We start from the raw sequence: 13,838 nt of genomic DNA, 5'->3' as shown, positions 1-13,838 counted from the left end.
TCCAGTACCCCCAACCCTGGTCCTCCAGTACTCCCAACCCTGGTCCTCCAGTACTCCCAACCCTGGTCCTCCAGTACCCCCAACCCTGGTCCTCCAGTACCCCCAACCCTGATCCTCCAGTACCCCCAACCCTGGTCCTCCAGGACCCACAACCCTGGTCCTCCTGTACCCCCAACCCTGGTCCTCCAGTACTCCCAACCCTGGTCCTCCAGTACTCCCAACCCTGGTCCTCCAGTACCCCCAACCCTGGTCCTCCAGTACCCCCAACCCTGGTCCTCCAGTACCCCCAACCCTGGTCCTCCAGTACCCACAACCCTGGTCCTCCAGTACCCCCAACCCTGGTCCTCCAGTACTCCCAACCCTGGTCCTCCAGTACTCCCAACCCTGGTCCTCCAGTACCCCCAACCCTGGTCCTCCAGTCCCCCCAACCCTGGTCCTCCAGTACCCCCAACCCTGGTCCTCTAGTACCCCCAACCCTGGTCCTCAGGTTACCCCCAACCCTGGTCCTCCAGTACCCCCAACCCTGGTCCTCCAGTACCCCCAACCCTGGTCCTCCTGTACCCCCAACCCTGGTCCTCCAGTGCCCCCAACCCTGGTCCTCCAGTACCCCCAACCTTGGTCCTCCAGTATCCCCAACCCTGATCCTCCAGTATCCCCAACCCTGGTCCTCCAGTTCCCCCAACCCTGGTCCTCCAGTACCCCCAACCCTGGTCCTCCAGTACCCCCAACCCTGGTCCTCCAGTACCCCCAACCCTGGCCCTCCAATACCCCCAACCCTGGTCCTCAGGTTACCCCCAACCCTGGTCCTCCAGTACCCCCAACCCTGGTCCTCCAGTATCCCCAAGCCTGGTCCTCCAGTATCCCCAACCCTGGTCCTCCAGTACCCCCAACCCTGGTCCTCCAGTACCCCCAACCCTGGTCCTCCAGTACTCCCAACCCTGGTCCTCCAGTACCCCCAACCCTGGTCCTCCAGTACCCCCAACCCTGGTCCTCCAGTACCCACAACCCTGGTCCTCCAGTACCCCCAACCCTGGTCCTCCAGTACCGCCAACCCTGGTCCTCCAGTATCCCCAACCCTGGTCCTCCAGTACCCCCAACCCTGGTCCTCCAGTACCCCCAACGCTGGTCCTCCAATACCCCCAACCCTAGTTGACAAGTTGAATCAGGTATGTTTGTCCAGGGCTACAGTAAAAATTATAAAACTGTTATTTTGTTCGACTTCAGTGCAGCTTTTGACTTTAATCGATCATAGACTGCTGAATGAAATACATATGTGTTATGGCTTTACATCCCCTGCTATATTGTGGATAAAGAATTACCTGTCTAACAGAACACAGAGGGTGTTCTTTAATGGAAGCCTCTCCAACATAATCCAGGTGGAATCAGGAATTCCCCAGGGCAGCTGTCTAGGACCCTCACTTTTTGAGTAAAGCCGCGGTGTCTATGTATGCGGATGACTCAAGTTAGCTACTTCAGCGACTGAAATGACTGCAACACTTAACAAAGAGCTGCAGTTAGTTTCAGAGCGGGTGGCAAGAAATAAGTTAGTCCTAAATATTTCTAAAACTAAAAGCATTGTATTTGTGACAAATCATTCACTAAAACCTAAACCTCAACTAAATATTGTACTGAATAATGTGGAAATTGAGCAAGTTGAGGTGACTAAACTGCTCGGAGTGACCCTGGAAAGTACACTGTAATGGACATAACATATTGATACAACAGTAGCTAAGATGGGGAGAAGTCTGTCCATAATAAAGAGCTGCTCTGCCTTCCTAACAACACTATCAACAAGGCAGGTCCTACAGGCCATAGTTTTGTCGCACCTGGACTACTGTTAGGTTGTGTCGTCAGGTGCCACAAAAAGGGACGTAGGAAAATGTAAATTGGCTCAGAACAGGGAAGCACGTCTGGCCCTTGGATGTACACAGAGAGCGAATATAAACAATATGCATGTCAATCTCGAGACAGTGACTTCATCACTAGTATTTGTGAGAGGTATTGACATGTTGGATGCACCGAGCTGTCTGTTTGAATTACTGGCGCACAGCTCGGACACCCATCCATACCCCCACAAGACATGCCACAAGAGGTCTGTCTAAACTACTGGCGCACAGCTCGGACACCCATCCATACCCCCACAAGACATGCCACAAGAGGTCTGTCTAAACTACTGGCGCACAGCTCGGACACCCATCCATTCCCCCACAAGACATGCCACAAGAGGTCTGTCTAAACTACTGGCGCACAGCTCGGGCACCCATCCATTCCCCCACAAGACATGCCACAAGAGGTCTGTCTAAACTACTGGTGCATAGCTCGGACACCCATGCATACCCCACAAGACATGCCACAAGAGGTCTGTCTAAACTACTGGCGCATAGCTCGGACACCCATCCATTCCCCCACAAGACATGCCACAAGAGGTCTGTCTAAACTACTGGCGCATAGCTCGGACACCCATGCATACCCCACAAGACATGCCACAAGAGGTCTGTCTAAACTACTGGCGCATAGCTCGGACACCCATGCATACCCCACAAGACATGCCACAAGAGGTCTGTCTAAACTACTGGCGCATAGCTCGGACACCCATGCATACCCCACAAGACATGCCACAAGAGGTCTGTCTAAACTACTGGTGCATAGCTCGGACACCCATGCATACCCCACAAGACATGCCACAAGAGGTCTCTTTTCACAGTCACCAACTCCAGAACAGACTACGGGAGGTGCACAGTACTATATAGAGCCGTGACTACATGGAACTCTATTCCACATCAGGTAACTGATGCAGCAGTAGAATCAGATTTTAAAAATCAGATAAAAATACACCTTATGGAACAGCAGGGACTGTGAAGCAACAGAAACATAGACCGTAGACACATGTGTAACCACACACGATAACATACGGACTATTCACACATGCATTTTGTGCTGTAGATATGTGGTGGAGTCGGGGCCTGAGGGGACATTTAGTTGCCTTGGCAAAAAAATACCATACCGATACAGAGTCAGGGACAGCAGTTGCCGTCTCCAAATGTACACGCTGCGCTTAACGCGCCACTGAGCACGTCGACTGGCACCTGTGCTTTGCTGTTGCTCATTAGACAAAATTAGATTTCATTCTTGGAGGTGTGTTTCCTGACCGATTCCTCGTTTGGTTAGTGATGTTCTTGAAATGCCTCTTCCCATTTGAACTTTGCTGTCCTTTTAAGTGGTTGAAAGCACAGTGATAGACATTTTGGGTGACTAAACTAAACCCAAAAATCAGAAATAGTTTTTCCATTATTTCCAGTATTTATACAACAACTTAATGTGTTATCGCTGGTCTTCATCTCAGAGCAGAACCTAATGACTGTAGATTGTAGTTGAGATTACATTAAAAGTACACGGTGCAAGTGATGAAGTACACGGTGCAAGTGATGAAGTACACGGTGCAAGTGATGAAGTACACGGTGCAAGTGATGAAGTACACGGTGCAAGTGATGAAGTACACGGTGCAAGTGATGGAGTACACGGTGCAAGTGATGAAGTACACGGTGCAAGTGATGGAGTACACGATGCAAGTGATGAAGTACACGGTGCAAGTGATGAAGTACACGGTGCAAGTGATGGGAAGGTTCAGTTTGTGACTGGATCAGGTAGGGAAGGGGAATGTTCTGTCACGCCCTGACCATAGAGAGCCCTTGGGGTTATCTCTGGTGCAATAGGTCTGAGCGTGACTAGGGGGTGTTCTAGTCATGAATTTCTATGTTGGTGTGAGTATGGTTCCCAATTGGAGGCAGCTGATAATCGTTGCCTCTAATTGGGGATCATATTTAATGTGGTCCTTTTCCCACCTGCGTTGTGCGATATTGTTTTTGTTTAGTGCCTATGTGCGCTACGAACTGCACGTTTGTTTATTTATTTGTTGTTTAAGTTTCACTTCAATAAATATGTGGAACTCTACTCACGCTGCGCTTTGGTCCACTCATTATAACGAACGTGACAGAATATCCCACCACTACAGGACCAAGCAGCATGCCCAGGAGGTAAAGGAGAGCTGGACATGGGAGGAAATAATGGGTGGATGCGAGACCCTTCCTTGGCGGGAGTCGCCAAGGAGTATAGGAGGACAGCGACGACGCCGGGGTCCACGGCCACAGAAACCCCAAGATTTTTTTTTTGGGGGGGGGAGCACAACACTGTTGGTCGAGCCGAGGAGAGAGCCAGAGACCATCGGGGATTCTATGGAGCTGTTGGAGGAGGGAGATGTTGGTTATGTGTATTCTGCACGGCACTCGCCCTGAAGAGCGTGTCATCAGTCCGATGAAACCTGTGCCGGCTCCACGCACCAGGCCTCCAGTACGCCTCCCTAGCCCGGTACGTCCTGTGCCGGCTCCCCGCACTCGCCCTGAAGAGCGTGTGTGAGTATGGTTCCCAATTGGAGGCAGCTGATGATCGTTGCCTCTAATTGGGGATCATACTTAATGTGGTCCATGGCCTGACATGGCCTCTCATTCTGAGGCAGCCATTTGTAGTGATCCTGGGATCCAGGTCCCTAAATATCTTTGGTACGCAAGAGAAGCAAGAGAAGCAGGGATGAAAGAGACACCATTACCAGACACCATTACTGATGTCAACTAGATTAAAGCATTCATTCTATCGATTTATGACATTATTACGGTGAGCAAGGGTTTACTTCTAGGGAAACCGGCAATGACAGAAGAGAAGATGCATGTATCTAACTATAGACACGTTTACTAATAGCCTACCAAAATGTCGGAAATTACAAGCAAGAACAAAAATCCCCCGCCCCCCTGTCTCAAAAACATTCTGCCATCTCTGACCGTTGGTCTACAAGAGAAGGCTGGTGGGAGGAGCTATAGGAGGACGGGCTCATTGTAATGGCTGGAATGGAATTTATGGATCGGTATGAAGTCCATTCCAGCCATTACAACGAGCCTGTCCTCCTGTAGCTCCTCCCATCAGCCTCCACCGAGGCCTGCAGCACATTTTCTATAATATTTGCAAGTTAGGGTTGTTTGTGGTCCTCAGATTTGAATTTCATTACACATAGTCGGGCGGTTGCAGATGGGTTATTAGCAATTGGGGGAGAGTGCGGGGGAACAAAGAGCTGATCCGTGAATCACTAACACACACACACACACACACACACGCACACGCACACACTCACGCGCACACGCACGCACACACACGCACGCACACACACACACACACACACGCAAATTCAGTAAGCTAAGTTGTGAAGGAAGAAATGACATGGAAAAAGTGATAAGCAAGTTCGGTCCACAAAACAGATTTTCACCAAGTCACATGAGTGTATTGTGCTAGAGGTTTCGTGATGCTTGTATCTAAACCAAAGTAGATTCACTATATATATAAATTTGTGGATTTGGCTATTTCAGCCACACCCGTTGCTGACAGGTGTATAAAATTCGAGCACACAGCCATGCAATCTCCACAGACAAACATTGACAGTATAATGGCCTGACTGAAGAGCTCAGTCATAGGATAAGAGCACCGTCATAGGATGCCACCTTTCCAACAAGTCAGTTTGTCAAATTTCTGCCCTGCTAGAGCTGCCCCGGGTCAACTGTAAGTGCTGTTATTGTGAAGTGGAGGAGCACTAGGAGCAACAACGGCTCAGCCGCGAAGTGGTAGGCCACACAAGCTCACAGAACAGGAGCCCCGAGTGCTGAAGCACGTAGCGCATAAGAATCGTTTGTCCTCGGTTTCAACGCTCACTACCGAGTTCCAAACTGCCTCTGGAAGCAACGTCAGCACAATAACTGTTCGTTGAGAGCTTCATGAAATGAGTTTCCAAGGCTGAGCAGCTACACACAGGCCTAAGATCACCTTGTGCAATGCCAAGCATCGGCTGGAGTGGTGTAAAGCTCGCCACCATTGCACTCTGGAGCAGTGGAAACGCTTTTTCTGGTGTGATTAATCATGCTTCACCATCTGGCAGTCCGATGGACGAATCTGGGTTTGGTGGATGCCAGGAGAACGCTACCTGCCCCAATGCAGAGTGCCAACTGTAAAGTTTGGTGGAGGAGGAATAATGGTCTGGGACTGTTTTTCATGGTTCGGGCCCCTTAGTTCCATTGAAGGGAAATCTTAACGCTACAGCATACAATGACATTCTAGATGATTCTGTGCTTCCAACTTTGTGCAATCGTTTGGGGGAGGCCCTTTCCTGTTTCTGACAATGCCCCCGTGCACAAAACAAGGTCCATACAGAAATGTTTTTTTGTCGAGATCTGGCTTGCACAGAGCCATGACCTCAACCCCATTGAACACCTTTGGGATGAATTGGAACGCCAACTGCGAGCCAGGACTAATCGCTCAACATCAGTGCCCGACCTCCCTAATGCTCTTGTGGCCGAATGGAATCAAGTCCCCCTGCAGCAATGTTCCAACATCTATTGGAAAAAGCCTTCCCAGAAGAGTGGAGGCTGTTATTGCAGCAAAGGGGTTGACAAACTCCACATTAATGCCCATAATTTCTGAATGAGATGTTCCACGAGCAAGGTGTCCACATACTTTTGATCATGTAGTGTAGCTGGAGGCGATTTTGAAACCTACCCATCAATGGAAAGCCCATCCACCGAGCGTGGCCCTTCAGCAGACATTTAAATGAGTTTGGAGTCCATATTAATGCCCAGGATTTTGGAATGAGATGTTCCACGAGCAAGGTGTCCACATACTTTTGGTCATGTAGATCATATTCAATGTCTGCTGATGAGCCATCACGGCCCCCGAGTGGCGCAGCGGTCTAAGACACTGTATCTCAGTACAAGAGGTGTCACTACAGTCCCTCGGTTTGAATCCAGGCTGCGTCACATCCGGCTGCGATTAGGAGTCCCGTAAGGCGGCGCACAATTGGCCCAGCGTCGTCCCGTGGTTTGGCCAGGGTTTGGCCGTCATTGTAAATAAGAATTTGCTCTTAACTGACTTGCCTAGTTAAATAAATATTTTTTTAAAAGGAATTATAATTGGTGGAAAGCCCTCATCCACCAATGGAATGCCAGGCTCCACCTGTGTTAATGTGAACTCTGCAACCTGACCAGGATTCTTTAATACCAGGAACTAAAAATACATTTGAAAACTCTGCCTTCCAAAACAGAATAACTCCGACTCGGAAAGATTCTATAAATAGAAAGAGTTTTATCTGGCCTTGTGCCAGAATGTCCCCCGTGTTCTAGTTATGAGTGATGAGGGTTTCTGATCTCTAATGGTGACTGGATAACAGTAGGCGGGAGAGAGGGGGCTTACATGTACATACAGGGCCTATGGAAACTCTACACCCAACTCCTTGCACAGTGGTCACATTTTGCTACCTTAAAATTACATTTACATTTTTTTTTATAAAATAATGTAAAAAAAATCTACCCATGTACACATCTTATTACACATTTCCAAAGTATAAAGGAAAAAGTATAGAAAACTGCTTGAATTATTCAAAAATAAAACCCGGATATGTCTTGAGTATTTCGTCAGAGTTAATTCTTGGTGGAAGCGCCTTTGGCAGCCATCACAGCTGTAAATAATTTTGAATAAAATTCTATCAACTCTTACGGCCACATACTATACTGACTTGCCTAGTTAAATAAAGGTTAAATAAATAAATAAAATATGGCAACATACTGTATATGCATTGTTTTTGTCAAAATTGCTCAAGCTAAAGTAAATTCTTTAACTTTAAAAACGTGGAGTAGGTTGTGTGTGGTTAGCTGTGCAAGGGGTGTGTAGACTAACTAGCTACTGGGAGTGTGTAGACTAACTTGCTACTGAGGGTGTGTAGACTAACTAGCTACTGGGAGTGTGTAGACTAACTAGCTACTGGGAGTGTGTAGACTAACTAGCTACTGGGGTTGTGTAGACTAACTAGCTACTGGGGGTGTGTAGACTAACTAGCTACTGGGAGTGTGTAGACTAACTAGCTACTGGGGTTGTGTAGACTAACTAGCTACTGGGGGTGTGTAGACTAACTAGCTGCTGGGAGTGTGTAGACTAACTAGCTATTGGGGTGTGTAGACTAACTAGCTACTGGGAGTGTGTAGACTAACTAGCTATTGGGGTGTGTAGACTAACTAGCTGCTGGGAGTGTGTAGACTAACTAGCTATTGGGGTGTGTAGACTAACTAGCTACTGGGGGTGTGTAGACTAACTAGCTATTGGGGTGTGTAGACTAACTAGCTGCTGGGAGTGTGTAGACTAACTAGCTATTGGGGTGTGTAGACTAACTAGCTGCTGGGAGTGTGTAGACTAACTAGCTATTGGGGTGTGTAGACTAACTAGCTGCTGGGAGTGTGTAGACTAACTAGCTATTGGGGTGTGTAGACTAACTAGCTACTGGGAGTGTGTAGACTGACTAGCTATTGGGGTGTGTAGACTAACTAGCTACTGGGGGTGTGTAGACTAACTAGCTATTGGGGTGTGTAGACTAACTAGCTACTGGGGGTGTGTAGACTAACTAGCTATTGGGGTGTGTAGACTAACTAGCTACTGGGGGTGTGTAGACTAACTAGCTACTGGGAGTGTGTAGACTAACTAGCTATTGGGGTGTGTAGACTAACTAGCTACTGGGGGTGTGTAGACTAACTAGCTACTGGGGGTGTGTAGACTAACTAGCTACTGGGAGTGTGTAGACTAACTAGCTATTGGGGTGTGTAGACTAACTAGCTACTGGGAGTGTGTAGACTAACTAGCTACTGGGGGGGTGTAGACTAACTAGCTACTGGGGTTGTGTACACTAACTAGCTATTGGGGTGTGTAGACTAACTAGCTATTGGGGTGTGTAGACTAACTAGCTACTGGGGGTGTGTAGACTAACTAGCTACTGGGAGTGTGTAGACTAACTAGCTATTGGGGTGTGTAGACTAACTAGCTGCTGGGAGTGTGTAGACTAACTAGCTATTGGGGTGTGTAGACTAACTAGCTGCTGGGAGTGTGTAGACTAACTAGCTATTGGGGTGTGTAGACTAACTAGCTGCTGGGAGTGTGTAGACTAACTAGCTATTGGGGTGTGTAGACTAACTAGCTACTGGGAGTGTGTAGACTGACTAGCTATTGGGGTGTGTAGACTAACTAGCTACTGGGGGTGTGTAGACTAACTAGCTATTGGGGTGTGTAGACTAACTAGCTACTGGGGGTGTGTAGACTAACTAGCTATTGGGGTGTGTAGACTAACTAGCTACTGGGGGTGTGTAGACTAACTAGCTACTGGGAGTGTGTAGACTAACTAGCTATTGGGGTGTGTAGACTAACTAGCTACTGGGGGTGTGTAGACTAACTAGCTACTGGGGGTGTGTAGACTAACTAGCTACTGGGAGTGTGTAGACTAACTAGCTATTGGGGTGTGTAGACTAACTAGCTACTGGGAGTGTGTAGACTAACTAGCTACTGGGGGGGTGTAGACTAACTAGCTACTGGGGTTGTGTACACTAACTAGCTATTGGGAGTGTGTAGACTAACTAGCTACTGGGAGTGTGTAGACTAACTAGCTTCTGGGAGTGTGTAGACTAACTAGCTAATGGAAGTGTGTAGACTAACTAGCTACTGGGGGTGTGTAGACTAACTAGCTACTGGGGGTGTGTAGACTAACTAGCTAATGGAAGTGTGTAAACTAACTAGCTACTGGGAGTGTGTAGACTAACTAGCTATTGGGGTGTGTAGACTAACTAGCTACTGGGAGTGTGTAGACTAACTAGCTATTGGGGTGTGTAGACTAACTAGCTACTGGGGGTGTGTAGACTAACTAGCTACTGGGGTTGTGTAGACTAACTAGCTACTGGGGTTGTGTACACTAACTAGCTATTGGGAGTGTGTAGACTAACTAGCTACTGGGAGTGTGTAGACTAACTAGCTACTGGGAGTGTGTAGACTAACTAGCTACAAGAGGTGTGTAGACTAACTAGCTACTGGGGGTGTGTAGACTAACTAGCTACAAGAGGTGTGTAGACTAACTAGCTACTGGGAGTGTGTAGACTAACTAGCTATTGGGGTGTGTAGACTAACTAGCTACTGGGGGTGTGTAGACTAACTAGCTACTGGGGTTGTGTAGACTAACTAGCTACTGGGGTTGTGTACACTAACTAGCTATTGGGAGTGTGTAGACTAACTAGCTACTGGGAGTGTGTAGACTAACTAGCTACTGGGAGTGTGTAGACTAACTAGCTACAAGAGGTGTGTAGACTAACTAGCTATTGGGGTGTGTAGACTAACTAGCTACTGGGGTTGTGTAGACTAACTAGCTACTGGGGTTGTGTAGACTAACTAGCTACTGGGGTTGTGTACACTAACTAGCTATTGGGAGTGTGTAGACTAACTAGCTACTGGGAGTGTGTAGACTAACTAGCTTCTGGGAGTGTGTAGTCTAACTAGCTAATGGAAGTGTGTAGACTAACTAGCTACTGGGGGTGTGTAGACTAACTAGCTACTGGGGGTGTGTAGACTAACTAGCTAATGGAAGTGTGTAAACTAACTAGCTACTGGGAGTGTGTAGACTAACTAGCTATTGGGGTGTGTAGACTAACTAGCTATTGGGGTGTGTAGACTAACTAGCTACTGGGGGTGTGTAGACTAACTAGCTACTGGGGTTGTGTAGACTAACTAGCTACTGGGGTTGTGTACACTAACTAGCTATTGGGAGTGTGTAGACTAACTAGCTACTGGGAGTGTGTAAACTAACTAGCTACTGGGAGTGTGTAGACTAACTAGCTACAAGAGGTGTGTAGACTAACTAGCTACTGGGGGTGTGTAGACTAACTAGCTACAAGAGGTGTGTAGACTAACTAGCTACTGGGAGTGTGTAAACTAACTAGCTACAAGAGGTGTGTAGACTAACTAGCTACTGGGGGTGTGTAGACTAACTAGCTACTGGGAGTGTGTAGACTAACTAGCTACTAGAGGTGTGTAGACTAACTAGCTACTGGGGGTGTGTAGACTAACTAGCTACTGGGAGTGTGTAGACTAACTAGCTACTGAGAGTGTGTAGACTAACTAGCTATTGGGAGTGTGTTGACTAACTAGCTACTGGGGGTGTGTAGACTAACTAGCTACAAGAGGTGTGTAGACTAACTAGCTACTGGGGGGGTGTAGACTAACTAGCTATTGGGAGTGTGTAGACTAACTAGCTACAAGAGGTGTGTAGACTAACTAGCTACTGGGAGTGTGTAGACTAACTAGCTACTGGGAGTGTGTAGACTAACTAGCTACTGGGAGTGTGTAGACTAACTAGCTACTGGGGGTGTGTAGACTAACTAGCTACTGGGAGTGTGTAGACTAACTAGCTACTGGGGGTGTGTAGACTAACTAGCTACTTGGGGTGTGTAGACTAACTAGCTAATGGAAGTGTGTAAACTAACTAGCTACTGGGGTTGTGTACACTAACTAGCTATTGGGAGTGTGTAGACTAACTAGCTACTGGGGTTGTGTACACTAACTAGCTATTGGGAGTGTGTAGACTAACTAGCTACTGGGAGTGTGTAGACTAACTAGCTACTGGGAGTGTGTAGACTAACTAGCTACTGGGGGTGTGTAGACTAACTAGCTACTGGGAGTGTGTAGACTAACTAGCTACTGGAGGTGTGTAGACTAACTAGCTACTGGGGGTGTGTAGACTAACTAGCTACTGGGAGTGTGTAGACTAACTAGCTACTGAGAGTGTGTAGACTAACTAGCTATTGGGAGTGTGTTGACTAACTAGCTACTGGGGGTGTGTAGACTAACTAGCTACTGGGAGTGTGTAGACTAACTAGCTACAAGAGGTGTGTAGACTAACTAGCTACTGGGGGGGGTGTAGACTAACTAGCTACTGGGAGTGTGTAGACTAACTATCTACAAGAGGTGTGTAGACTAACTAGCTACTGGGGGTGTGTAGACTAACTAGCTACTGGGAGTGTGTAGACTAACTAGCTACTGGGGGTGTGTAGACTAACTAGCTACTGGGGGTGTGTAGACTAACTAGCTAATGGAAGTGTGTAAACTAACTAGCTACTGGGGTTGTGTACACTAACTAGCTATTGGGAGTGTGTAGACTAACTAGCTACTGGGGTTGTGTACACTAACTAGCTATTGGGAGTGTGTAGACTAACTAGCTACTGGGGTTGTGTACACTAACTAGCTATTGGGAGTGTGTAGACTAACTAGCTACAAGAGGTGTGTAGACTAACTAGCTACTGGGGGTGTGTAGACTAACTAGCTACAAGAGGTGTGACGACTATCTAGCTACAATAGGTGTGACGACTATCTAGCTACAAGAGGTGTGACGACTAACTAGCTTCTGGGGGTCTGTGTGTGTATGTGTTTGTCAACGTGTTTGTGGTGAGTTCAGGTTGTTTTACTATTCTTAGGTCAGGCTTGGACCCTTATTTAATGTAAAGAAGCTTACATCACAAAATGGCAACTACTTCTAAACATCTAATCAACACACTTCATGGACTGGCGATAATCCCTGTTGAGTTTATGGACTGGAGATAATCCCTGTTGAGTTTATGGACTGGTGATAATCCCTGTTGAGTTTATGGACTGGTGATAATCCCTGTTGAGTTTATGGACTGGAGATAATCCCTGTTGAGTTTATGGACTGGTGATAATCCCTGTTGAGTTTATGGACTGGAGATAATCCCTGTTGAGTTTATGGACTGGTGATAATCCCTGTTGAGTTTATGGACTGGTGATAATCCCTGTTGAGTTTATGGATCGGTGATAATCCCTGTTGAGTTTATGGACTGGAGATAATCCCTGTTGAGTTTATGGACTGGTGATAATCCCTGTTGAGTTTATGGACTGGAGATAATCCGTGTTGAGTTTATGGATCGGTGATAATCCCTGTTGAGTTTATGGACTGGTGATAATCCCTGTTGAGTTTATGGACTGGAGATAATCACTGTTGAGTTTATGGACTGGAGATAATCCCTGTTGAGTTTATGAATTTGTGATAATCCCTGTTGAGTTTATGGACTGGTGATAATCCCTGTTGAGTTTATGGACTGGTGATAATCCCTGTTGAGTTTATGGACTGGTGATAATCCCTGTTGAGTTTATGGACTGGTGATAATCCCTGTTGAGTTTATGGACTGGTGATAATCCCTGTTGAGTTTATGGACTGGAGATAATCCCTGTTGAGTTTATGGACTGGAGATAATCCCTGTTGAGTTTATGGACTGGTGATAATCCCTGTTGAGTTTATGGACTGGAGATAATCCGTGTTGAGTTTATGGATCGGTGATAATCCCTGTTGAGTTTATGGACTGGTGATAATCCCTGTTGAGTTTATGGACTGGAGATAATCACTGTTGAGTTTATGGACTGGAGATAATCCCTGTTGAGTTTATGAATTTGTGATAATCCCTGTTGAGTTTATGGACTGGTGATAATCCCTGTTGAGTTTATGGACTGGTGATAATCCCTGTTGAGTTTATGGACTGGTGATAATCCCTGTTGAGTTTATGGACTGGTGATAATCCCTGTTGAGTTTATGGACTGGAGATAATCCCTGTTGAGTTTATGAACTTGTGATAATCCCTGTTGAGTTTATGGACTGGTGATAATCCCTGTTGAGTTTATGGACTGGTGATAATCCTTGTTGAGTTTATGGACTGGTGATAATCCCTGTTGAGTTTATGGACTGGTGATAATCCCTGTTGAGTTTATGGACTGGTGATAATCCCTGTTGAGTTTATGGACTGGTGATAATCCCTGTTGAGTTTATGGACTGGTGATAATCCCTGTTGAGTTTATGGACTGCAGATAATCCCTGTTGAGTTTATGGACTGGTGATAATCCCTGTTGAGTTTATGGACTGGAGATAATCCCTGTTGAGTTTA

This window comes from Oncorhynchus mykiss, chromosome 6, assembly GCF_013265735.2.
Source record: "Oncorhynchus mykiss isolate Arlee chromosome 6, USDA_OmykA_1.1, whole genome shotgun sequence".
In the NCBI taxonomy this organism is placed as follows: Eukaryota; Metazoa; Chordata; class Actinopteri; order Salmoniformes; family Salmonidae; genus Oncorhynchus; species Oncorhynchus mykiss.
This window is presented reverse-complemented; position numbering follows the sequence as displayed.